The sequence below is a fragment of the Hyla sarda genome, chromosome 7 (assembly GCF_029499605.1).
Source record: "Hyla sarda isolate aHylSar1 chromosome 7, aHylSar1.hap1, whole genome shotgun sequence".
In the NCBI taxonomy this organism is placed as follows: domain Eukaryota; kingdom Metazoa; phylum Chordata; class Amphibia; order Anura; family Hylidae; genus Hyla; species Hyla sarda.
Genome location: NC_079195.1, coordinates 207,675,366 through 207,700,679, shown reverse-complemented (window position 1 = coordinate 207,700,679; position 25,314 = coordinate 207,675,366). Strand labels below are relative to the sequence as shown.

At 42.6% G+C, this 25,314-nt stretch overlaps 1 long non-coding RNA gene across 1 annotated transcript; it reads right to left on the bottom strand.

The window, feature by feature from the left end:
- Positions 1-14,176: 14,176 nt before the first annotated feature.
- LOC130282169 (uncharacterized) lies at positions 14,177-22,168 on the bottom strand. The gene is made up of 2 exons (XR_008846263.1): positions 22,057-22,168; positions 14,177-14,671 (listed from the first exon to the last, which is right to left on the bottom strand). It is a non-coding gene; the product is annotated as an uncharacterized LOC130282169 (long non-coding RNA).
- Between the last annotated feature and the right edge of the window lie 3,146 nt (positions 22,169-25,314).

Here is a 25,314-nt window from a genome sequence, read left to right as displayed (position 1 = left end):
TCAGTTTTCAGTATACAGTAAGCTCCTCAGCTCCCTCTTGTGGCAGCCAGAGGTTTATCGTTTCATTTACTTTTGAGTTCTGTATCAGGAAAATTAAGCTCAGACAGCTACAAACATTGGGCCTCATTTACTTTTCCGAGTAGAAAAAAAAAAAAAAGACTTTTCCGAGTAGACTTTGTAGGGTTTCTTGAGTCACATGTGTCGTGCACCAGAATTTCCGAAAAAAAATCCAACCAACCCTACTAACTCCCCCTTTACTCAGAAAACTCTACAAAGGAGCGTGGTCATCAGGGAAAGGGGGCGTGTCTCCAAAAAACCCCTACATTTTTCGAAACAAACCTACAAATTTACTAAGGTTTCCACACAAAATGTGGTGGATTTCAGCTCTGGGAAACCTGACAGCTCACAGCAGGTGTAAAAAGAGCAAAATATAAGGAAATCCACCAAATACAAGATACAATAGCAAATACCTTGGAAAAATCGCTGTCGGAAACAAAAACCCACAAAGAAAACTCCACTCCACACTTAGTACACGAAGCTCATTGAGTATGAAATCAATTAGATAAAGGTTGTCCGGGCATGCTGGGAGTTGTAGTTTTGCAACATCTGGAGGTCCACAGTTTGGAGACCACTGTCCTTTAAGCTCCACTTCATGATGATTTTACATGCATTGATACATTGTAGCAAACTACCAAGGAAAGAGATATTTGTGCTAACAGAACTTCATGGGTGTTGTCCAGAAACAGCGCTACTCCTACCCATGGGCTATGTCTGGTATTGCAGCTCATCTCCATTTAGGCACATAGGACTAAACTCCAGTATCATGTGGTACCGGGGTGTTGCAATGGTGTAGCAGGGTCTGGGGGTATTAACCCTGTGGGGTAAGGTGTTATTAACCCATGATTAGTCGTGACGCCAGGCTGTGGTTGTTTTCGGTATAAAGCCCTGCCGACAACCAACCCAGAAACGGCTTGCAATAAAGGAATGTCCACAGCGGGAATTGTGAAAATAACTGGAACTTTTACTTGCAATTCTTAAGAAACAGTCTTTACAAATATGCAGTTTCTCTAGAGGCAAGCGGGATGCAGGATACCTCACAGGCTTGCTGGGACTTGTAGTATTGAGATGATTTATGCAGGTCACTGTGCTACTAATATTATCCTTGAGTTGAGTAGTAGTCATTAGAATTGTAGATAGAGCTTGATCACTCACGTTTTGAAGTGGCTGCAGGTTCTTTAGGCTTTGGCCTAGTGCAGATGAATTTAGATAGTACAGGTATTGTGCTTGGCTAAAATCCAGGAGATAAGAGAGAAAATTTTGAGACTACAGCCCCTTATATATTAGGGAGGCTGGACTAAAGCCCATTGGTTGCTAAGTCTGTGGTTCCTGTGCCCATGGCACTCTGGGTAATGTCACATGACAGTGGTTCACATGACTAACCTCTATACATTTGTACAACTTTATGTATAATGAACAACATGTACACAACACATTTACAATGCTTTAACAGAAGGGAAGCAAGGGGTGAGCCCCGCAGGAGAGCCCTATGGACTGCAGGGACTCTTCCGGAGTGGATCTAGAGATGGTGCAGGACCATGTCCTGTACCGGGACACCCCAATCAGATACAGTTTATGGACAAGAGTGGGGGAGATTTATAAAAACCTGTACAGAGGAAAAGTTGCCCAGTTGCCCATAGCAACCAATCCGGCCGCTTCTTTCATTTTTAACAAGGCCTCTGCAAAATGAAAGAAGCGATCTGATTGGTTGCTATGGGCAACCGGGAAACTTTTCCTCTGCACAGGTTTTTATAAATCTCCCCCTATATTCTAATCCTGGACAACTCATGAGCATTCACAGATGTATTTCACCTTATAAGTCAGTGTTTCCCAACCAGGGTGCCTCCAGCAGTTGCAAAACTACAACTCCCAGCATGTCCGGACAGCCGTTGGCTGTCCGGGCATGCTGGGAGTTGTAGTTTTGCAACAGCTGAAGGCACCCTGATTGGTAAGCACTGTTATAAGCGTATATGTATTGAGCGTATGCAACCTCTATATTCGTCCCATTGGGTTTTGGCCGTAAAGTTTCTGGAACATCTTTTGAACAGATGCTACTTAATAAAGACAACGAGAAAATGGCCCCCGCAGAGCTGTCTTTATTAAATGTTCTCTTTCACCCGGGGGCTATTTTCTATTGTACAATTTTGTCACTCAACAGTTTACACAAAACATCCTGTAACCAAAAACCAAGCGAAACGGTAACAAAGTGTCTAGAGGAATTTGCAGTATTTGCTAAACCGAAACCATGGAAATAAAGGCTGGAAACACAACAGAGGAGACCACAACATGTACCGTCCCCGAGCATTAAAGGGGTACTCCGGTGGAAAACTATTTTTTTTAAATCAACTGGTGCCAGAAAGTTAAACAGATCTGTAAATTACTTCTATTAAAAAATCTTAATCCTTCCATTACTTATTAGCTGCTGAATACCACAGAGGAAATTATTTTCTTTTTGGAACACAGAGCTCTCTGCTGACATCATGACCACAGTGCTCTCTGCGGACACCTCTGTCCATTTTAGGAACTGTCCAGAGCAGCATATAATTTCTATGGATATTTTCTCCTACTCTGGGCAATTCTTAAAATGGACAGAGGTGTCAGCAGAGAGCACTGTGGTCATGATGTCAGCAGAGAGCTCTGTGTTCCAGAAAGAAAATAATTTCCTCTGTAGTATTCATCAGCTAATAAGTACTGGAAGGATTAAGATTTTTTAATAGTAATTTACAGATCTGTTTAATTTTCTCGCACCAGTTGATTAAAAAAAAAAATTTTTTTTTAAAAGTGTTCCACCGGAGTACCCCTTTAATGGTCTCTGTACAGGATGAATACTTGGGGGAATTTATCATTGTCTTTAGAGCATTTTTTATGTATAGATTTGTCTCTATTAGGGCTATTTTTTGCGCCTTTTAGATTTACACCTTTTTTTTTTTTTTAAATAAAAGAGCGTACAGGCCAGATGTTAAGGGTTAATCTTGTGCAGTGGTAATGAATTTATCAACTGCGACTTTCACAAAAAAAGTCACAAAACCCTCCCAATTAATAGACACGAACAGTACCCAAAAGCATCGAGGGGCCCACTAATACTAAAAACCAAACCCCTGGGCAGCATCCTGGGGTAAAAAAAAAACCTTCTATAAGTAACCCCTAAAACGTAACCTTTATTGTGTGATTATAAAAACTTATAAAACCCAACAAAAATATGTTAAAACTGATACCAGAATTGACCAAGCTATATAAATATAACGTATTAGGAGCTATCACTCCCTGGAGAGAAGATGCAGTGAACCGCAATATTACTTGGCTATTCCAATAATCACTTAAAAAATCACTTAAAGGGGTACTCCATTGGAAAACTTTTTTTTTTTAAATCAACTGGTGCCAGAAAGTTAAACAAATTTGTAAATTACTTCTATTAAAAAAAAATCGTAATCCTTCCAGTACGTATTAGCTGCTGAATACTACAGAGGAAATTATTTTCTTTTTGGAACACAGAGCTCTCTGCTGACATCATGACCACAGTGCTCTCTGCTGACATCTCTGTCCATTTTAGGAACTGCATATGTTTGCTATGGGGATTTTCTCCTACTCTGGATAGTTCTTAAAATGGACAGAGATGTCAGCAGAGAGCACTGTGGTCATGATGTCAGCAGAATGCTCTGTGTTCCAAAAAGAAAAGAATTTCCTCTTTAGTATTCAGCAGCTGATAAGTACTGGAAGGATTAAGTTTTTTTTTTTTTTTAATAGAAGTAATTTACAAATCTGTTTAACTTTCTGGGACAAGTTGATTTATAAAAAAAAAAAAAAAAGTACCCCTTTAAACCTCTACATTCCAATAATCACTTTAACCTCTACATGTTATGCCGCTACCACAAGAGGCGATTGTGGCAATGGCTGCAATAAAATGGCGGCAGGGGTATTTATGACCATACATAGTGACATCACTTTCAATCGCCCATCTATAAGCTCCAATCATACACCTGGTAACAAAAACAGCCCATGGAACAATCCATTACATTTTTTACCCCGAGCTACTGCCCAGGGGTTTGTTTATTAGTAAACACCCCAATTAGGCGCAATTCTACACCCGCTCAGACCTAGCTTAGCTTTCTGGTGTATGTGAAGAGTGAAATTTCAGAAAATGTGTATCCTCCAGAAAATGTATCACATGACCTGCGACCATGTAATACATTTGGCGGAGTCACATAAAAAAACACGCAAAAAAAATAAAATAAAAATGAACTAAATCACACACGTCTTAGTAAATTTCCCCCAATGTTCTCAGAATAGGAATCCGTTTCTGCTCAACACGAAGAATTTCAATTGTTGCCGAAACTCTGGTGAAAACTTTTTTTATTTAAAATTCTGACCAACACTATTTACAGTACAACAAATCTAATCATACAGTAACCATGCCGACCGTAGTTGTTTAATTTCATCAGTTTTTCCATTTAAAATGATTAAATACCGTATTTTTTCGCCGTATAAGACGCACTTTTTCTTCCCGAAAACTGGGGGGGAAAAGTTGGTGCGTCTCATACGGCGAATACCTGCGGCCATCAATGGCCGGGACCCGCGGCTAATACAGGAAATCACCGATCGCGGTGATGCCCTTCAGACGCGGCGGTCAGCTTCAGATTTTCTGAAACGAAAATAACACTAACCCGGCTGCTCAATCGGGCTGTTCGGGACCGCCGCGGGGTGAAATCACGGCGTCCCGAACAGCTTACAGGACACCGGGAGGGACCTTACCTGCCTCCTCGGTGTCTGCTCCGTGCCGGGATCCCCTGCGCTCTCCTTCAACGTCATCGCGCACGTTGTCGTGCACGCCGTCATGACAGAGAGCGTGGATCCCGGGAAAGAAGAAGTCCGGAGCGACGGGGACAGCGATGGAGCGACATCCAGGGCAGCGGTGACGGGTCCGGAGCGGCGGGGACACGTGAGTACTACCTCCTATACCAGTGGTCTTCAACCTGCGGACCTCCAGATGTTGCAAAACTACAACTCCCAGCATGCCCGGACAGCCGTTGGCTGTCCGGGCATGCTGGGAGTTGTAGTTTTGCAACATCTGGAGATCCGCAGGTTGAAGACCACTGTTGGGTTCAGAATCTTTATTTTTTTTAGATTTTGCACCTATAAATTGGGTGCGTCTTATATGCCGGAGCGTCCTATAGGGCAAAAAATACGGTATATAAATTAATAAAAACATATAAATAAATACATAAATAAATAAAAAATAAATATCTAAATAAAAATAAACAAATAAATAAATAAATTAGAACAATGCTGTGCTATACTTTTGACCGATAAATAATGGAAACATTTTTTTTTTTTTTTTTTGCCATTGTCGTCTTCCAAGTGCCGTAACTTTTTGTCATTTTTCTGCTGACAAAGCCGTTTTGTTTTTGTAGGACAAGTTGTAGCTTTTAATACCACCATTTCAGGATTCATGTACAATGGTCCCTTTAACATACAGTGGCCTCAGGTTACAATATTATCACATACAGTGGTCTTTTCTGGACCATTGTAACTTGAATCCACACTCAACATACAATGCTATGGAACAGTGGTCCCCAAACTGTGGCCCTCCAGATGTTGCAAAACTACAACTCCCAGCATGCCTGGACAGCCAACAGCTGTCCAGGCATGCTGGGAATTGTAGGTTTGCAACATCTGGAGGGCCACAGTTTGGGGACCACTGCTATGGAAAGTCCAGATCTGCAAAATGTGTCAATGGCTGGAAGAACTGACCAATCACAATGGGCCTCTTACTGGTAAAACCCCTGTATCAGGCTATGTTCACGTAGTAGAATTTCTGCAGTAAATTCCGCAGAAATTAATTGTCCAGCGGAATCCCATTAGAGTGTATTGGCTATAAATCCATGCAGAATTTTCATGTGGAATTCCATACAGAAATTCTGACGTGTGAACATAGTTTTACTGAAGTGTATGCACTGACTGTCTGTCTGGTAGCGCCCCCTACAGTACAGGGAGGTATTACATGTTCTGTACTCTTTACCTGTGCCAGGGTTAGCTGCCCCTTTGGACACCAGGCGAGGGCGGCTCCATGTTACTTTTTTGGGACACAGGGGGGGGGGGGGGGGTATGTATGAAGGATTTTACCCTGTTTTTTTGTCTGTGATTTGTCAAAAATGTCCTTTTTATGTCACTTTTTGTGACAAACAATTGCGCCAAATGGTTTAGAACAAAATCACTGATTTCACTTTTGTTAGTCGTGATTTCAGTTACAATCATTCTTTGGTCTGGAATTCATTAATTGCGACTTTTCGATTTGGCACAAGTTTAGGCGCAAATACCTTCATTTAGGCGCAAATCTACACCATGAATAAAGTGACAGAGAAAATAGCTACAACAATAGAACGTCCCAAAGTCAGATTTACTGCCTGGAATTCTGGGGTCTGCGCCTTTTGTAGGGCTACATTTGTGCCAAAATTACAAACTTGCGTACGACAATTGATAATTTTGGGGCAAATATACTCCATTTGACGCAAAAAACATACATAAAATCACACATTGCTGCACCATTATTGATACATGTCCCCCACTGTGTGTACTGTACAGGACCCTGAAGAAGCTCCTGTCCTCTACATAGACAGAGATTTACAGCTCCCAGCAGATCATTCTTACTTTTATATGTAAGGACTTATGTATGTCTCTGTTCTTTATGTTTTCCATGTTTTTATTAACCCATAATTAGCCCATATGTCATAATTATGGTGTAGTGTCCTAGAACCTGTGTTCCAGCTGCAATCTATAAGAACTTGGCAGAGAGAAACTCTTTTTTACCTTCATAACTCTGTGTACGGGGTACTGTGAATTAACTTACAAATCTGATATTGTGCAATGCATTGTCATAATTGTGTACACTGAGGTACAATGTAAGTTTAAGGGTTAAAGATTTGCATATGCAAATAATGAGTGATGCCTTGGTCACATGATACTTCCCAGCTAGTTTCTATGCAAATACTTCAAGAAAGCAGTGGGAAGAGTCCATACCCCAACCCTTCCTTCCCAGAGGGCTGGACCTAAATCAATCTGTATAAAGAGTAGGAGAGGCTCTTATCAACTAGTTTCCTGGGACCCAAGCTACTCAAATAACACCTATACCCACCGTGTAAAAAATGCAATAAATGGAAAATGGAAATTGAGGCTCAGGGTCAATGAATATTGGATGATGATATGTTCATTATAATTAAATATATATGATAGTTAAAGTGTTTGCCGAACCTTACAGGGCCCTTGTAGGTCAGCCAGGGCCCTTTTTGCTGTTTTTAATTTGTTCATTAGGGGGATATTCATCCAGACCTCTGCCTTGGAAAAGTGTTACATTTTCAGGTTGCTTCTTTTATTGTTCAGGGTCCATTTTCCACTTTTTGGTTGGGCACTGTTTAAATGTCCTACATTTTATTGTTGTAGTTATTTTCTCTGTCATTTTATTTTTGGTTTGGATTTGCACCTTAATGAAGGTATTTGCGCCAAAATTTGTGCCAAATCGAAAAGTCGCAATTGAAGAATTCCAAACCAATGTATGATTTCAACTGAAATCACGACTAACACCATGAATTCAGTGATAATGTTCTAAACCCTTTGGCCCAACTGTTTGTCGCAAAAAGTAACATATAAAGGAAAAAGCGACAAAACACAGTAAAAAAAAAAAAAACTGTGTAAAAGCCTTCATACATACCCCTCATTGTGCTCAAGTTTTCTGGCCTAAGAATGAGTATTATTTAGCCAACAGAGAAGGCAGCTGAACAAGGACCCCTCTGCTCTCTAATATCTTCAGTGATCTATGATTAGAGTTAGTGCTGTGTGGCTTAACATGTCACAGACGTTTTCCTACGTACATCCTACATGTAGGACAGTGTTTCCCAACCAGGTTGCCTGCAGCTGTTGCAAAACTACAAATTCCAACATGCCAGTAAGCTAACCTGTGTATGCCCCCCCCCCCCCCCCACAGTAGAGTACAAGTTTATTGGATTGTATTGTGTGGGCAACTTCATCTAGATTTATAACTTTACATACATGTGGGAAGAGCATCTCAGAGAAGTTTAACTCACATAGGACCATCATTACAATCTACCTCCCTAATAGTGTTGCTCGCGAATATTCGCAATGCAAATTTTATTCGTGAATATAGCACTATATATTCGTAATTACGAATATTCGTCTTTTTTTTCTTCTTCTTCACAGTAAACATCACAGTGATCATCCCTCTCTGCTTCCAGCTTGTGTGGTGTAAAGAAGGCTCTAATACTACTGTGTGAGACTGGTGCTCGAATTTCCGCATATGCGAATATTTGCATATGCTAATGTTCACATTTGCGAATGTTTGCTTATGCTAATTTTTGCATATGCAAAATGTCGCATTTGCAAATTTTCGCTTATGCTAATTTTCGCATTTACTAATTTTTTTTGTTATGCAAATTTTCGCATACAAAAAATTTTTTGTATGCATAAATTATTCGCATGTGCGAAAATAAACCGCGAATATTACGAATATGCAAATTTTGCGAATGTATGACGAATATTCATGCATATATTCGTGAAATATCGCGAATTCGAATATGGCCTATGCCGCTCAACACTAGTGTTGCTCGCGAATATTCGCAATGCGAATTTTATTCGCGTATATCGCATATTCGCGAATATTCGCAAATATAGTGCTATATATTCGTAATTACGAATATTCGTTTATTTTTATTTTTTTCCACAGTACACATCACAGTGATCACCCCTCTCTGCTTCCAGCTTGTGTGGTGTAAAGAAGGTTCTAATACTACTGTTTGAGACTGGCGTGCGAATTTTCGCACATGCGAAAATGTGCATATGCAAATTTTCGCACATGCAAAAATTTGCATATGCAAGTTTTCGCATATGCAAAATTTTGCTTATGTAAATTTTAGTATATGCTAATTTTCGCATGCGTGAATTTTCGCATATGCGAAAATAAACAGCGAATATTACGAATATGCGAATTTAGCAAATATATGACGAATATTCGTCCATATATTTGCGAAATATCGCGAATTCGAATATGGCCTATGCCGCTCAACACTACTCAACACTGCTCCCTTAGGGCTCTCCTGTCCTGAAAAACCCATCATTCTTGTGGGTACCACACTGGGATGGTAGTTTGGTGGTGGCTCAGAAGATGATTGTGTATTACGGTTGCTATCTGATAGCAGTGGCTGGTATTGGAGTCAAAATGTTGGTTGTTAACTCCATAGACAGTGTGGTCAATAGAAACCATGGCATCAAGGTGGTAAGAAAATGTGATGTGGCGTCCTCTACTGGCTCATGGATGCAGCTTATACTGGACCACCAGATAGCAATTCCAGCAGAGAAGGGGGCTGGAAGAAAACAGTCCAGATAGAGAAGTTTGGGAAGGGAGACATAGGGGGATTTATCAAAGCTGTCTATATCCCGCATCAATATAGACCAATATAGATAGGTTGGTCTATATTGATGGACAGTGCACTATTACAAATGGATCTGGAGAGGTCGGAGGTTTGGGCTGGGAAGTGGCAGATGAGGTTCAACACTGATAAATGTAAGGTAATGCACATGGGGAAGAAAAATCCGGGGTGAGATTATGTATTGAATGGGAGAACACTTGGGACGTGGAAAAAGATTTGGGAGTCTTAGTTAATAGTAAATTTATCTGTAGTGACCAGTGTTGGGCAGCTGCTGCCAAGGCAAATAAAATCAGGGGGGGGGGCATCAATAGGGGCATAGATGCCCACGACAAGGAAAGAATTCTACCGCTGTACAAATCACTAGTCAGACCACACATAGAATACTGTGTACAGTACTGGTCAGACCACACATGGAATACTGTATACAGTACTGGTCAGACCACACATAGAATACTGTGTACAGTACTGGTCAGACCACACATGGAATACTGTGTACAGTACTGGTCAGACCACACATGGAATACTGTGTACAGTACTGGTCAGACCACACATGGAATACTGTGTACAGTACTGGTCAGACCACACATAGAATACTGTGTACAGTACTGGTCAGACCACACATGGAATACTGTGTACAGTACTGGTCAGACCACACATGGAATACTGTGTACAGTACTGGTCAGACCACACATAGAATACTGTGTACAGTACTGGTCAGACCACACATAGAATACTGTGTACAGTACTGGTCAGACCACACATGGAATACTGTGTACAGTACTGGTCAGACCACACATGGAATACTGTGTACAGTACTGGTCAGACCACACATAGAATACTGTGTACAGTACTGGGAACCAGTGTACAAGAATGATATAGTGGAGCTGGAGAGGGTTCAAAGACGGGCAACCGGAGTAATACGGGGAATGGGAGGACTACAGTACCCAGAAAGATTATCAGAATTAGGGTTATTTAGTTTAGAAAAAAGAAGGCTTAGAGGCGACCTAATAACTATGTATAAATATATCAGGGGACAGTACAGAGATCTCTCCCATGATCTATTTATACCCAGGACTGTATCTATAACAAGGGGGCATCCTCTACGTCTAGAGGAAAGAAGGTTTCTACACCAGCACAGACGGTGGTTCTTTACTGTAAGAGCAGTGAGACTGTGGAATTCTCTGCCTGAGGAGGTGATCATGGGGAACTCTGTAAAAGAATTTAAAAGGGGTCTGGATGCATTTTTGGAGAACAACAACATCGCTGGTTATGGATTCTAGATCTATAGGGACAGAACGTTGATCCAGGGATTTATTCTGATGCCATATTTGGAGTTGGGAAGGAATTTTTACCTCTAGTATGAGGGGTTTTTCTTTCCTCTGGATCAACTCAGTAGGGACTCGTTAGGGTTATAGGTTGAACTTTATGGACTCTGGTCTTTTTTAACTATGTTACTATTGTGCGCTTAATTTATCAAAATTTGCAAAGCTCTTAATAAATTCTGCACACGGGCTTCAGGATCTATGCTTTAGACTGTACTTAAACCTGCTCCAGCATGGTCTGACATTGCAGCGTACTTTAGGCCGGAAAGACTTTTCGCCGAAAAGTCTCTATTGATAAATTCAGCACCAATGCATTTTTTGTTCCTGAAATAGACATATTTAGACTGCAACTTTTTGAGAGACAATTTTAGATGGGAAAAAGGGGTGGCTGCAGATGCTGCAATTTTAGATCGGAAAAAAGGGTGTCTGCAGATGCTGCAAAACTACAACTCCCAGCATGCCTGGACAGCCGAAGGCTGTCCAGGCATGCTGGGAGTTGTAGTTTTGAAATACCTGGTGGCACCCTGGTTGGGAAACACTGTCCTAGACACTACTGTTTGTCCCTCACTTACCTCGGTTTCAGACCAAGATTGCTCAGACCTGTAGTAGATTTTAGGGTAGTCCAGATTGGCCATCTTATGGACTTTTCCTGGTTCTGGAGCATTTTCAGCATTTACCTCTGTTGCCCGGGACCAGCAGACAAAGGGCTAATGTCCTGCAGGAACTCATGGGAACGGAGTTCCTGCACTTTTTCCACAGCAGGAACACAGTTCCCATTAGCAGGAGTCCTGCAGGACCAGCCCTTAAAGGGGTACTCCGCCCCTAGACATCTTATCCCCTATCCAAAGTATAGGGGATAAGATGTCTGATCCCCAGCAGCAGGACCCCCGCGATCTTGGCTGCAGCACCCCAGACATCCGGTGCATGGAGCGAGCTTCGCTCCGTGCTGGATGACTGGTGATGCGAGACAGAGGCTCGTGACGTCACAGTAATGCCCCCTCAATACAAGTCTATCAGTCTATAGACTTGCATTGAGGAGTCGTGATGTCACGAGCTTCCGGCGCTACATCCAAGGCTCTAAACGAATGCCGGGTGCAGCAGGGAGAACGTGGGGGTACCCAGCGGAGGGACCCCTGGGATTAGACATCTTATCCCCTATCCTTTTCAACAGGTGCCTTACTGACCTTCACGTTTTTATGGTATGTGGTTCTGTGGCATGTGTGCACTCCTTTTGGCCATGACCTGGAAAAGGTGTGCCAACTGAGCACCTTCCCATTAAAATGAACCTCTCCTAGGCCTTGGTAGCTATATGAACTGGTAAGCGATGCGTTAGTCTATTTAAAGGGGTACTCAAATTGATTTTTTTTTTTTTTTAAGTTGAATAGATTTTTAATTTGCTTCCATTTAAAAATCCTAATGCTTCCAGTACTTATCAGCTGCTGTATGCCCCAGAGGAAGTTGTGTAGTTCTTTCCAGTCTGAACACAGTGCTCTCTGCTGACACCTCTGTTTGTGTCAGGAACTGTCCAGAGCACGAGCAAATCCCCATAGCAAACCTCTCCTGCTCTGGACAGTTCCTGACAAAGACAGAGGTGTCAGCAGAGAGCACTGTGGTCAGATAGAAAAGAACTACACAACTTCCTCTGGAGCAGCTGACAAGTACTGAAAGAAGTCATTTACAAATCTGTTTAACTTTTTGGCACCAAATGATTTAAAAACATTTTTTCCCACTGGAGTACCCCTTTAAGGATCCAGCAACTAACCTCAGTTGCTGTGTATATATCGATTTTGCTAGTGTTTTTCTGCCTTGAGTCTCTACGTCTTGTGGGTTTTAGCATTTCACATTGGAAGTTTCTCTGGTGTATTGCAGAATTCAGCCTATTGACTTTTCCGGCCTTCTTGTTTTAGATATTTCCTTCATTCTGTGTTACCCTGTTGTGTGTTTGCACTTTATCTGAGCCATAATGAAGGACTACTACTCCCAACAGTCACTGATATCTAATAGCAAGTTGCCCTTTGTTTTTGCTTCTGACATTTGATGTGTGCCTGTATGAATTTGTTGCGCGACTGGGTCCATTATTCTGCCTTACCACAAGTCCTGGGAGTATCTGAGTTTCCGGAAGCCATTGTTAGGTTAATACTAAAAATTGAAGGCTGGTTCTGCATCTTAGAAACCTGTCAGTGTTGTTACAAATGAACAAACTTGGCAAAACAAACTGGATGGTCCAGTGCTTGATTCGGTAAAATAGCGAGGATTTTATTCAAAAGTATTACTAATGCTGTGAACTAGCAGCTGAAACGCGTCACGATTTTGTATTTGTATCTTTTGAATAAAATCCTTGCTATTTTACCTAATCAAGCGCTGGTACATCCTGTTTGTTTTACCAATATTGCATGGAAGTGGTTCGTTCTGGTCCGAGACGCTCCGGGCTATAGAGGGAGAGCTGGACTTTGTGCTCTACATTGGATTCAAATTAACAAACTGATACAATTGTTTTTAGAAGAGTATACATCATTGACAGCCCTACTCTTGGGGGGGGGAGGCACAGTCACCAATGCTACGTAAGAGAAGCAGGTCCACTATATGGGCTTAAAGGGGTACTCTGCTGCTAGACATCTCATCCCCTATCCAAAGGATAGGGGATAAGGTGTCTAATCGCGGGAGTCCCAGCCTCGCACGATCTCCCACATCACCCGTCGTTGTAAACAAATGCCGGGTTCCTGCAGCAGTGGTTGTGACGTCACACCACGCCCCTTCCACCACGCCCCTTCTACCACGCCCCTTCCATTCATGTCTATGGGAGGGGGCGTGTCGGAAGACACGCCCCTCACATAGACATGAATGGAGGGGGCATGATGTGAACCTCACGAGGCTGTGACATGCCGATCACGGCCTCCGACTCCGAGCGTTCTGGACAAAATGTTTAGAACACTGGAGCACCAGCGTACCCTTTAAATACATATTATGTTTTACTTTATGTTTCTGGGGGGGAACTTCTGGACCCAATAAAACGAGGCTGCCCAACTTTATAATCATTGGGTTTTCTTATATTAGGGCCCAGAACTAATATGCAACCATTGCCCTTGCCCTTTCTTCTAGTAGCAACCATGACGTCTCCATCTGCCATTCCAATCCTGCCCCAAACTCCATCCTCTACAGCCTCTCTTACCACCACTCCTATGAAAGAATCCAGGATCGGAATGGAACCAGTAGGCTATTTTTCAGACGTTCAAAGCCGAAAGAGCCGGTGCACAGGAAAGAAAAATGATTTTCTGTCCAAAACGGAAATTGTCGGACGGGATGTTTTTGGAAAATTGAAGTAATTTATATGAAATATGATGATATAACAGATGCGGAGCCACATTCATGTGATTAATTTATTGGCAGTTGTGTTAGGCCCCGGTGGAGAAGCTATACTTGTAATCTATCATCCACAACTGTACGTTTCCTTCAGTCCCAAGTGTACTAAAAAATACGTCGAAAATAAACATATCCATACTTACATAGCCACCAGCATAAAAGAACCATTATATACACTCAAGCTCCAACACTTCACTTGGGCCTTGGAGTCAGGGAAAATGGCCGCCTAGTAGAGATATTTAGTAGAAAATCTTAAGACGTCTGTAAAGGTTTTGTCAGATTTTCTTCCAACCAAACAAAAAATAGTCTACATTCTGGAGCTCCTGTCATTCAAGAGACATGTTTTCTTATTTCAAGACATTCCTATATTTCCCTCCTCTGGTGACTTTAGGACAACTTGATCTTTGCTGAAGTTGAAGCGGGCTCCAGAGGGAATACAGGGTTTCATTGGAAGTCGGGCCCTATGGGACGCTGCATGATATAATGGTTTATACTGAGCTGAAAGTAAACGAGTAGAAGATTAATTGGTGTAATGTATGCAATAAAACCAGAGATATGATCTGTCTAAACATTGCTGGACCAAAATAAGCCAGATTTGCTCATCTGTTTTTGTAAAAAAAAAAAGACAATAACGCATTTGGGTGGAACGGGGAAGATACGTTTTTTTTTTTTTTTGGCAACTGTAGGAGAAGCGTTAAAACACATCTGGGGCGAGTTATGAAAGGGCAAGTATGATGTTAAAAAAATACAATCCATCCCTTTCTTCCCCCAAAGTGAATGGCGTATTGACATTGCTTGGACCCCTACTGGTGTCTTGCTTGTAGTTACCAACCTCTACTTTCTGAGTTCCTTTTAGTGAAAAAATTTCTTAAAAGGGTACTCCGGCTTTATACATCTTATCCCCTATCCAAAGGATAAGATGAATGATCGCCGAGGTCCCCCATGATCTCTGTGCTGCACCCGGCGTTCATTTAGAGCTTAAGGTTCAGCACCGGAGGCTCGTGACATCATGGCCATGCCCCACTTGTGATGTCATAGCCCCGCCCCTCAATGCAAGTCTATGGGAGGGGGCGTGACGGCCGTCACGCCCCCTCCCATAGACTTGCATTGAGGGAGCAAGGCCGTGATGTCACGAGCCTCCGCCCCGCATCGCCAGTCATCCGGCATGGAGCAAAGTTCGCTCTGTGCGCCGGATGTCTGGGGTGCCGCAGCCGAGATCGCGGGGGTCCCCAGCGGCGCATAGAGGATAAGATGTCTAGGGGGGAGTACCCCTTTAAAGGGGTATTCCAGGAAAAAACTTTTTTTTTTTTATATGAACTGGCTGGAGACAGTTGGGTTGGTGTCAGTTCACACTGTGCAGTTTGCATCTGTTTTCACTGTGCGTTTTAAGAGAAATATTACATTGAGAGGAAAGTGATCTGCCTAAAATTATAACTGAGGTTTTCTTTTTTTTTTTAGGAAGAACTGACAATTTTAGGTTGTGTTCACGTGTTGAATTTTTATTGCATTTTTCATAGATTTTTACTGCATTGTAGCTGTTTTTGCAGCTTTTTTTTTCAAAATTGTGGTAAAAATTACACATTTGCACATCTGAGGTACAATATGTCCATTTTGCCATGATTTGGGGAAAATCACAGCGGAAACTAAAAAAAAGCTGCATGTTTTGCAATGTATAAACAAGGCCTCAGGGGAGGTGTATAAGTACTATATACTACTATATACTGATTCCATAGAGATACCAGCAGCAGTATACAGATGCAGCTGGGAGGGGTATAACTACTATATATATATATTGATTCCATAGAGATACCAGCAGCAGTATACAGATAGAGATGGGAGGGGTATAACTACTATATATTCTGATCCCACAGAGATAGCAGCAGTAAACATAATTAGCTGGAGGGGAGGTGTAAAACTACTATATATCCTGATCCCATAGAGATAGCAGCAGTATACAGATAGAGCTAGGAGGGAGATCCCATAGAGGTAGCAAATGGAGCTGGTAGGGGAGGGGTCTTAGAGCTGGTAGGAGGGGATCAGGCAGGTGATGATATCATCATGTAGTTCTGTTTATTTTGAGTCAGACTAGTGTGGTGATCACGTGACCAAGTTACAGTAATAAAACACATGGAGCAGCTATGCTGAAATAAAACAAATGATGCTGTATGAGTACTGATGTTGATTGATTGTGCATGATATGGGCAAGAAAAAAAACAAAAAAGCCTATAGTGCTTTTAAAAGTATTTTCTATTTGCCATAAGCTTTTTTTAAGCGCCTAGACCAGTGGTCCACACTGTGGACCTCCAGCTGTTGCTAAACTACAACTCTCAGTCTGCCCAGATAACTAAAGGCATGCTGGGAGTTGTAGTTTTGCCACATCTTTAGCGCCACAGTTTGAAGACCACTGATGTAGTCCACTGACAAAGTAAAGGATGCTTCCGGGCAATACCAGTGAATCTGAAGCTCCTAGCTGGTCTTTTATATTAGTAGATTGCTCCTGCCAATCAAATGAGAAATAATGATAGTAATATATGAGAATATTCCTGAGAGCACAATTCTCCAATATAAGTCTTATAATTGCCTTAAGATTACATATAATTAAGCCATTTAATTCCGTTACTTTACAGTATGACATCTGTAACAGCAGCTTCAGTGTGTGACATATCATTAACATATTTAAAGGGAACCTGTCATCATTTTCATGCTGCCGGAACCAGAAGTCCCCAGCAGGGCTGGTTCTGTCTATAGGCAAAATAGGCAGCCGCCTAGAGCGCCCTCTTGATGGGGCCCCACTCTGACAGCTGCAAAAAAAATAATTAGCCAGCCAACATCCAAAGCACCCGCTCATCCAAGGCACCCGCCCAGCCAGTATCACCTTTACACCCCCTAACCAAATCTCCCCCCCCCCCTCCAGCCTCCTGGAGGAGCGCAGTGCCAGCTCCACGGCAGACAGGCAGGTCAGGTCCACCCAGCATCTGGACATCGTATGTGCCTCCATACATCCCCCCCCCCCCCCCCCCCGCCTCTCCTGAGCAATCACATCTGTCCACCTCGGAGGAGTACTGCTTTCAGCGGCCACATGCTCCTCAGAGGCAGACAGGCATGATCGCTAATGTCCCCTGCCTCATGACATCACAACTCCACGCGGGCTATAGAGGACAATGATGGCGCTACTGACAGTCAATGGGGGCTTGTGTGCAGATTCTTAAAATGTGTAAGCGCACCATCATGTATGTTTGTTTCAGTGAGTCACCCCAGTAATAGGTAGATTACATGAGGAGGAGGTTTGTTACAGTGTGTCACCCCAGTAATAAGTAGATTACATGAGGAGGAGGTTTGTTACAGTGTGTCACCCCAGCAATAAGTAGATTACATGAAGAGGAGGTTTGTTACAGTGTGTCACCCCAGTAGTAAGGAGATTACATGAGGAGGAGGTTTGTTACAGTGTGTCACGCCAGTAGTAAGGAGATTACATGAGGAGGTGGTTTGTAATAGTGTGTCACCCCAGTAGTAAGGAGATTACCTGAGGAGGAGGTTTGTTACAGTGTGTGACCTCAGTAGTAAGATAATTACATACGGAGGAGATTTGTTACAGTGTGTCACCCCAGTGGTAAGGAGATTACATGAGAAGTGGGTTTGCTACAGTGTGTCACCCCAGTGGTAAGGAGATTACATGAGGAGTGGGTTTGCTACAGTGTGTCACCCCAATAGTAAGGAGATTACATAAGGGGGAGGTTTGTTACAGTGTGTCACCCCAGTAGTAAGGAGATTACATGAGGAGGGGGTTTGTAACAGTGTGTCACCCCAGTAGTAAGGAGATTACCTGAGGAGGAGGTTTGTTACAGTGTGTGACCTCAGTAGTAAGATAATTACATACGGAGGAGATTTGTTACAGTGTGTCACCCCAGTGGTAAGGAGATTACATGAGAAGTGGGTTTGCTACAGTGTGTCACCCCAGTGGTAAGGAGATTACATGAGGTGGAGGTTTGTTACAGTGTATCACCCCAGTAGTAAGGAGATTACATGAGGAGGAGGTTTGTTACAGTGTATCACCCCAGTAGTAAGGAGATTACATGAGGTAGAGGTTTGTTACAGTGTGTCACCCCAGTAGTAAGGAGATTACATGAGAAGGAGGTTTGTTACAGTGTGTCACCCCAGTAGTAAGAAGATTACATGAGGTAGAGGTTTGTTACAGTGTGTCACCCCAGTAGTAAGGAGATTACATGTGGTGGAGGTTTGTTACAGTGTGTCACCCTAGTAGTAAGGAGATTACATGAGATGGGGGGGGGGGTTGTTACAGTGTGTCACCCCAGTAGTAAGTAGATTACATGAGGAGGAGGTTTGTTACAGTGTGTCACCCCAGTAGTAAGGTCGGGCATGTCAAAGGGCGGGATCAATGGGCGAGGTCAAGGGAAGACAAAATAAGCTTTTGCCTAGGGTAGCAAAAATCCTTGCACCAGCCCCAGTAGCTTTACAGCTACACTGATCACACTGATGTCGGCCACTGACCTATCTATTGATAAATATCTATCTAAATATCTATCTAGAAAAATTGAATAAACAGTGGCACACCAGGTGTCAACAAAAGAAAGGTGAATTATTAAAAAAACATGTTAGGCAACGTTTCAGCTGGCTCACTCAGCCATTTTCAAGCCAAGGCTTGAAAATGGCTGGGTGAGCCAGCTGAAACGTTGCCTAACACGTTTTTTGGAATAAATCACCTTTCTTTTGTTGACACCTGGTGTGCCACTGTTTATTAAATTTTTCGGTATCTTGGGGGGGTCCCCAACCTGGACCTGGCACAGTAGGCACCCGTGCACCTTTTTACCCTGGAGTGCTGCTTTCCTGCCCCATCTAACTATCTATCTAGGAGCTGGAGAACGGCAACGAGAGGTTGCTGAAACGTTGCTTCTTTTGTACACTGGGATAATGCAATAAACCTCCACCTTTTTTGCACCAATTGTTTTGTGTGCTGCTGGTCTCTTGTTTTATATCTATCTATCTATCTATCTATCTATCTTATCAATTATCTATCTGTATTTTTATCCATTAGCTAGCTTTATATTTACTGGGGTATTCCAGGAAATTTTTATATATATATATATATATATATATATATATATATATATCAATCAACTGGCTCCAGAAAGTTTAAACAGATTTGTAAATAACTTCTATTAAAAAATCTTAATCCTTCCAATCATTATCAGCTGCTGAAGTTGAGTTGTTCTTTTCTGTCTGACCACAGTGCTCTCTGCTGACACCTCTGTCTGTCTCAGAGTAGAAGAGGTTTGCTATGGGGATTTGCTTCTACTCTGGACAGTTCCCAAGACAGGTGACATCAGAGAGCACTTAGACAGAAAAGAACAACTCAACTTCAGCAGCTCATAAGTACTGAAAGGATTAAGATTTTTTAATAGAAGTAATCTACAAATCTATTTAACTTTCTAGAGCCAGTTGATTTTATATACATATATATATATATACATATATATATATATATATATATATATATATATATATATATAAATATAATTTAAAAAAAGTTTTTTCTCCTGGATAACCCCTTTAACTACTATAAGATATAATAAATAAATAAAAGAATAAAAAAACTATAACAAAAATAATTATATATATATATATATATATATATATATATATATATATATATATAAATAATTATTTTTGTTATAGTTTTTTTATTCTTTTATTTATTTATTATATCTTATAGTAGTTAAAGGGGTTATCCAGGAGAAAAAAAACTTTTTTGTAAATATAAATATATATATATATATATATATATATATATATATTTATATATATTGGCTACTTCTTTGTGTACATTAGATTGAGCATCCTAAGATGTCATTCTTTTTAGTGCCATAAACCCTGAGATTCCTCAGGTAGTCATTGGGTCAGCAATGTTTTGACGTATAGAAAATTGTTAGCGATGACAAAGGATCAGCGGAATTGATGTTGAAAAAGGAGCGGAGCCGCTGCTATCTTAACTCTAAAACCCGTTAAGTAAACCGTGCATGCTTTCTGAACTGCAGGGGATGTTTAAGTAACGTTATGATAAGCTAAGCTGGACCCAGAACCTGCATTTAACCCCCCAGTATCTAAATCAACACTTCCTCTCTGGCAGACTGGCCCTGGGGTCCGCACATTTTTATGCTCACACATGACTGACAAATCCTAGGTGGGTAAACTAACTTAACCTTCATTTAGCAAACTTGTGAAGCGACGGCGAAAATGTGTCTTGAGAAAGTAATTACTGGGCGTTTTTTACACAAGAGGAGATCGCCTAACGAAGGAAGGCATCTGCGATGAGCCGGCCAGGAATTGATCTGCCCGTAATGTCCCTATTTATATGCAGCGCTCCCTCTTAGCTGTAGGTCACAGCCACTTTGAACTACTCAAAGACCCCGGTTTGTTAAGCTGGGCCTCAAAGCCACGGCAAAAATGATATTTTAGAAAAGTAAATATTGTCATGTGAGGTATTAAGAGGAGGAAAGCTGTTTATTTTAAGACTTATTCTTTACACTAGGCAACTGTTTCTTATTACAAACACCTCTCAACACCCGGTGGGGACGGGGATCATGAATACAAATGGTTGGAGACGCGGCATGCCATAGATAGATCTATGCACACAAGCCCTGTGTTATGGAAAATAGGGCTGGATCCTTAATGAAATGGAAAAAATATAAAATAATAAATAAATAAATGTATTGAAATATATATATATACCGTATTTTTTGCCGTATAAGGCTGGGTTCACACCACGTTTTGTTAAATATGGTTCCCGTATATGGCTGGGAGGAGGGGGCGGGGCTTAATCACAGCGCCCGCACTCAGCCGTATTCGGGAACTGTATTTAATGTATGTCTATGAGCCGACCGGAGTGAACCGCAGCCTCCGGTCGGCTTCGTTTTTGGCCGTATGCGGGTTCCCGACCGTAGACCGTCGACCATGTTTTTGCCTGCGGTAGGGAAACCGCATACGGCCGAAAACGAAGCAGTATACGGGAACCGTATTTAACAAAACGTGGTGTGAACCCAGCCGAAGACGCACTTTTTCTTCCCCAAAACTGGGGGGGGGGGGGAAGTTGGTGCGTCTTATATGGCGAATGCACACCTATCACAGCGGTCCCTGTGGCCATCAATGGCCGGGACCCACGGCTAATACAGGACATCACTGATAGCGGTGATGTCCTGTATTAACCCTTCAGACGCGGCCATCAAAGCTGACCGCCGCGTCTGAAGCGAAAGTGACACTAACTGCACCGGGAGGGACCTTACCTGCCTCCTCGGTGTCTGCTCCGTGCCGGGATCCCCTGCATGGGCGGCGCTCTCCTTCGTCGCCATCATGTCGTCGCGCATGCCGCCCCATCATCCAATAGGAGCAGCGTGTGTAGCGGCGTGCGTAGCGATGTGATGGCGGCGACGAAGAGCAAGGATACCGGGCAGCAGAGACGTTCCGAAGAGACAGGGACACCCCGAGGACGCGGCGACAGCGGTGGAGGGCGACATCCAGGGCAGCGGTGACGAACAGTGACGGTCCGGAGCGGCAGGGACACGCGAGTATTACCTCCTATACAAGTGGTCTTCAACCTGTGGACCTCCAGATGTTGCAAAACTACAACTCCTGACATGCCCGGACAGCCAACGGCTGTCCGGGCATGCTGAGAGTTGCAGTTTTGCAACATCTGGAGGTTCGCTGGTTGAAGATCACTGTGACCTATACTTTACATTGTATTCTAGATTTTCCTCATTTAAAATTGGGTGTGTCTTATATGCCGGAGCGTCCTATAGGGCGAAAAATACGGTATATATATGGAATTATAAATTATGTACTAAATAATATAAAAATACAGTTAAACCTACATATGAGTGTCAGGCTCAGTTCACACATTGTTTTACCCCTAACGTAGGAGATAAATGCCAAAAGGGCACTATTTGGTTTGGCTGATAATCTAGTCATTTGTAATCGCTGTTGCACCACAATTTAGGCTCTAAAGGGATATTTAGCAATACCTGTGCAGAGTAAAGGTTGCCCAGTTGCCCATAGCAACCAATCAGGTTGCTTCTTTCATTTTTCAAAATGAAAGAAGCAATCTGATTGGTTGCTATGGGCAACGGCACCACTCTTCCTCTACACTGGTTTAGATGAATCTCCCCCTAAATGAGCCACAATTATGGAGAACAGCAATAGAGACACATTTAAAGGGGTACTCCGGCCCTAAGACATCTTATCCCCTATCCAAAGGATAGGGGATAAGATGTCTGACCGCAGAGGTCCCGCCGCTGGGGACCCCCGCAATCTTGCATTCGGCACCCACCTCTTTGAGCTGCACGCTGCGATGCCAGCTCACAAACTGCTGGGTGCCAACCACGGGACCGGAGTATCATAACGTCACAACTCCGCCCCCGTGTGACGGCACCCCCCGCCCCCGCTATGCAAGTCTATGGGAGGGGGCGTGACACCCTCACGCCTCCTCCCATAGACTTGCATATCGGGGGTTGATGTCACACGGTGGCGGAGTTGTGATGTCATGATACTCCGGTCCCGTGGTCGGCACCCAGCAGTTTGTGAGCTGGCAGCGCGGCGTTCAGCTCAAAGAGGTGGGTGCCTAATGCAAGATTGTGGGGGTCCCCAGCGGTCAGACTTCATATCTTCTATCCTTTGGATAGGGGATAAGATGTCTTAGTGCCGGAGTACCCCTTTAATATGCACAGTGCACGAAAATGAAAAGTAAAATGTGCCTTGTGTGATGAGGGTATGTGGCCTAAAATGTGATGCCATGAGACAAAAAATGCACCACAATTTTGCCACCTTACCTCACCGATCTTAGTACAATAAATGTGAAATAGTGCAACCTTAGACTAGACCAGCGGTCTTCAAACTGTGGCCCTCCAGATGTTGCAAAACTACAACTCCCAGCATGCCCGGACAGCCAACGGCTGTCCGGGCATGCTGGGAATTGTAGTTTTGCAACACCTGGAGGGCCACAGATTGAAGACCACTGGACTAGACAGTCTAGAGATGTATTAAACAGTCTGAGCCACTGTGATAAATCTGATGCATTTTCAGTCTGTCCTTAAGTCTGCTAAGAATTAGACAGTTTTTGTAATGTCCTCTTAAAGGGGTACTCCCGTAGAAAACTATTTTTTTTTTTTTAAATCAACTGGTGCCAGAAAGTTAAACAGATTTGTAAATAACTACTATTTAAAAATCTTAATCCTTCATGTACTTTTTTTGGGCTGTATACTACAGAGGAAATGCTTTTTTGGGGGGATTTCCCTTCTGTCACGACCACAGTGCTCTCTGCTGACCTCTGCTGTCCATTTTAGGAACTGTTCAGAGCAGCATATGTTTGCTTTGGGGATTTTCTCCTGCTCTGGACAGTTCCTAAAATGGACAGCAGAGGTCAGCAGAGAGCACTGTGGTTGTGACAGAAGAGAAATCCAAAAAGAAAAGCATTTCCTCTGTAGTATACAGCCCCTAAAAAGTACTGGAAGGATTAAAATTGTTTAATTCATTTACAAATCTGTTTTACTTTCTGGCACCAATTGATTTAAAAAAAAAAAAAAAAAAAAAAGGTTTTCACTGGAGTACCCCTTTAATGTTTGAAGGATCTTTTTTTTACTTCAAGATTGACCTACCGTGTAGCTACATATAGGTGAAACTAGAGAGCCAGATCTTTTCATTCTGGAGGAGAGGTAATTTGCATATCTTTTATTCTTCCCAGGGAGCCTTGTCCCCCTCAGACCCACTGTATCTATGTTTATATATATATATATATATATATATATATATATAGGACGCACAGTACATTACATTTATCTATACACTTATAACATAATGCATATCAGTCCAGCACATGACAAGAGGAAACACTACATTAGGTTAGCTGCATGTGCTAGAAGCTTGTTCACAACATGATATATTGAGAGGAGCAGGTACATCGACCAGAAAAAAGCCCGGGGCATGAAGGTGCAATCCACATATCAATGTATGACATCCGTTCCAAATGTAAGATCTAACTTTTTATTTTGCCAATATCAGAAGCGTTTCGAGACCTACGTCTCTTTAGCAATGATACAATGGATTCTAGAACCGCAATGCTCTCTGCTGACACCTCTGTCTGTGTCAGGAACTGTCCAGAGCAGGAGAGGTTTGCTATGGGGATTTGTTCCTGCTCTGGACAGTTCCTGACATGGACAGAGATGTCAGCAAAGAGCACTGTGGCCAGAAAAAAAGTACTACACAACCTCCTCTGGAGCATACAGCAGCTCATATGTACTGTAAGGATTAAGTCTTTTAAAGGAAATCTGTCATCAGAATCACCCGCACTAAACCTGTTACACAGGCTTGTAGTGCGGGTGATCCTGATTAAAACGCTCCTTACCTGGTTAAAAATGGTTCAGCGGTTCTTAAGATATCTATATTTTTAGTTTTCTGTTATTCCCTGGCTTGGGACTCAGTGGGAGGTGTTATCATCTGGGACTCGGCCACACGTCATTCTAGCTGGGCGGAGCTGCCGCCCGGCTCATGAATATTCATGAACGTATCCACACAAATATATCTATACATAACCTGCTTGTTCCTTCAGTTTGTGAATAAATACACCCTCCGTCCCTCCCTTCCTCCCACCCCCGGCTTTTCACTCATGCAGCCTGTCTTCTTACTTGTATAGGGCCGCAGCTCGAGTGAAGCCGGGGGGAGAACGCTGCTTCCGGGTGTACGGAAAGCGTCGCATGCGCGGCCCTCCCCACCAGACCGAGAAAAAGGAGTTAGACCACGAGGATAAGTTCATGAATATTCATGAGCCGGGCGGCAGCTCCGCCCAGCTAGAATGACGCATGGCCGAGTCCCAGATGATAACACCTCCCACTGAGTCCCAAGCCAGGGAATAACAGAAAACTAAAAATATAGATATCTTAAGAACCGCTGAACCATTTTTAACCAGGTAAGAAGCGTTTTAATCAGGATCACCCGCACTACAAGCCTGTGTAGCAGGTTTAGTGCGGGTGATTCTGATGACAGATTTCCTTTAAATAGAAGTAATTTACAAATCTGTTTAAATTTCTGGTACCAATTGATTGGAAAAAAAAAAATTTTCCACTGGAGTATCTCTTTAA